The sequence below is a fragment of the Natator depressus genome, chromosome 28 (genome assembly GCF_965152275.1).
Source record: "Natator depressus isolate rNatDep1 chromosome 28, rNatDep2.hap1, whole genome shotgun sequence".
NCBI lineage: Eukaryota > Metazoa > Chordata > Testudines > Cheloniidae > Natator > Natator depressus.
Genome location: NC_134261.1, coordinates 9,954,920 through 9,957,419, shown reverse-complemented (window position 1 = coordinate 9,957,419; position 2,500 = coordinate 9,954,920). Strand labels below are relative to the sequence as shown.

The window sequence follows — 2,500 nt, the reverse complement described above, 5'->3', positions numbered from 1 at the left end:
TTGACCTGGTGGCCGGAGGAGAATTTAGCCCGGAGCCCGGGGCAGGGCGACCCCGGACAGACGGGGGTCCGCCTGGCCCCTGCCCGCGGGGGCAGGCTCCGGGTTGACCTGGTGGCCGGACGGGAATTAAGCCCGGAGCCCGGGGCAGGGCGACCCCGGACGGACGGGGCTCCGCCGGCCCCTGCCCGCGGGGGCAGGCTCCGGGTTGACCTGGTGGCCGGAGGAGAATTAAGCCCGGAGCCCGGGGCAGGGCGACCCCGGACGGACGGGGCTCCGCCGGCCCCTGCCCGCGGGGGCTGGCTCCGGGTTGACCTGGTGGCCGCTCGGGACTTAAGCCCGGAGCCCGGGGCAGGGCGACCCCGGACGGACGGGGCTCCGCCTGGCCCCTGCCCGCGGGGGCAGGCTCCGGGTTGACCTGGTGGCCGGACGGGGAATAAGCCCGGAGCCCGGGGCAGGGCGACCCCGGACGGACGGGGGTCCGCCGGCCCCTGCCCGCGGGGGCAGGCTCCGGGTTGACCTGGTGGCCGCTCGGGACTTAAGCCCGGAGCCCGGGGCAGGGCGACCCCGGACGGACGGGGGTATGCCGGCCCCTGCCCGCGGGGGCAGGCTCCGGGTTGACCTGGTGGCCGGTTTGCTTTCGGGCCACCAGGTCAACCCGCTGCCTGTATGGGGTTGACCTGGTGGCCGCTTTCCTTCCCGGCCACCAGGTCAACCCGCTGAATGTATGGGGTTGACCTGCTGGCCGCTTTCCTTCCCGGCCACCAGGTCAACCCGCTGAATGTATGGGGTTGACCTGCTGGCCGCTTTTCTTCCCGGCCACCAGGTCAACCCGCTGAATGTATGGGGTTGACCTGCTGGCCGCTTTCCTTCCCGGCCACCAGGTCAACCCGCTGAATGTATGGGGTTGACCTGCTGGCCGCTTTCCTTCCCGGCCACCAGGTCAACCCGCTGAATGTATGGGGTTGACCTGCTGGCCGCTTTCCTTCCCGGCCACCAGGTCAACCCGCTGAAAGTATGGGGTTGACCTGCTGGCCGCTTTCCTTCCCGTCCACCAGGTCAACCCGCTGAATGTATGGGGTTGACCTGCTGGCCGCTCTGCTTCCCGGCCACCAGGTCAACCCCCTGCCGGTATGGGGTTGACCTGCTGGCCGCAGAGGGGCAGGCTCCGGGTTGACCTGGTGGCCGGCAGGGACTTCAGCCCCAGGGCCCCTGGCAGGGCGACCCTGCCCTTGTTCCCCAGAAAAGGAGAGAGCTGGCTCGCAGCGGGAAAAGCTGCCTACGGCACCTGGGATTCCCAGGCGGTCACCCATCCAAGTACTAGCCAGGCCCGGGACGGTTTACCTTCCGAGATCGGACGGGATCGGGGGCCTTCCGTCCGGTATGGCCGTAGGCACTCGGCTCCGGTCCGCCTCGTCCCCTTTCCCTTACTGACTCCCCTGCCTCGGGTGGGCCCGATCCTTTTTTCCGTTTTTTTTTTTCGCTCCGGAGGCTTCATGAGCCCCCCCCCAACACCCCTTTGGGGGTCGGTGAAATTTTTTTTTTCAGACTTCCAGGGGCCCGATCCTGGCCGCGGGCACCCGGCTCCGGGCACCCGGCTCCGGGCCGCCTCGTCCCCTTTCCCTTACTGACTCCGCTGCCTCGGGTGGGCCCGATCCTTTTTTCCGTTTTTTTTTTCCGCTCCGGAGGCTTCGTGAGCCCCCCCCAACACCACTTTGGGGGTCGGTGAAAAATTTTTTTTCAGACTTCCAGGGGCCCGATCCTGGCCGCGGGCACCCGGCTCCGGGCACCCGGCTCCGGGCCGCCTCGTCCCCTTTCCCTTACTGACTCCCCTGCCTCGGGTGGGCCCGATCCTTTTTTCCGTTTTTTTTTTTTTCGCTCCGGAGGCTTTATGAGCCCCCCCCAATACCACTTTGGGGGTCGGTGAAAAAAATTTTTCAGACTTCCAGGGGCCCGATCCTGGCCGCCGGCACCCGGCTCCGGGCACCCGGCTCCGGGCCGCCTCGTCCCCTTTCCCTTACTGACTCCCCTGCCTCGGGTGGGCCCGATCCTTTTTTCCGTTTTTTTTTTTTTCGCTCCGGAGGCTTTATGAGGCCCCCCCTAACCGTTTTTGGGGTCGGTGAAAATTTTTAGTCAGACTTCCAGGGGCCCGATCCTGGCCGCGGCTTCGCAGGCTGGCCTGGGGGGGGGGGCATCTCTAGCTCCGGCCGCGGACGGCGAGACGCTCGGCCACCAGGTCAGCCCGGAGGAAAAGGCTGAAAAAAATGTCTAAGTCCCCCCGGGACACCAGGTCAACCCGGAGGAAAAGGCTGAAAAAAATGTCTAAGTCCCCCCGGGACACCAGGTCAACCCGGAGGAAAAGGCTGAAAAAAATGTCTAAGTCCCCCCGGGACACCAGGTCAACCCGGAGGAAAAGGCTGAAAAAAAGTCTAAGTCCCCCCGGGACACCAGGTCAACCCGGAGGAAAAGGCTGAAAAAAATGTCTAAGTCCCCCCGGGACACC

General features: G+C 66.2%; 1 non-coding gene across 1 annotated transcript; it reads right to left on the bottom strand.

Moving 5' to 3' along the window:
• Positions 1 to 1,273: 1,273 nt before the first annotated feature.
• LOC141979718 (5S ribosomal RNA) lies at positions 1,274 to 1,392 on the bottom strand. Its single transcript, XR_012637112.1, has one exon. It is a non-coding gene; the product is annotated as a 5S ribosomal RNA (ribosomal RNA).
• Between the last annotated feature and the right edge of the window lie 1,108 nt (positions 1,393 to 2,500).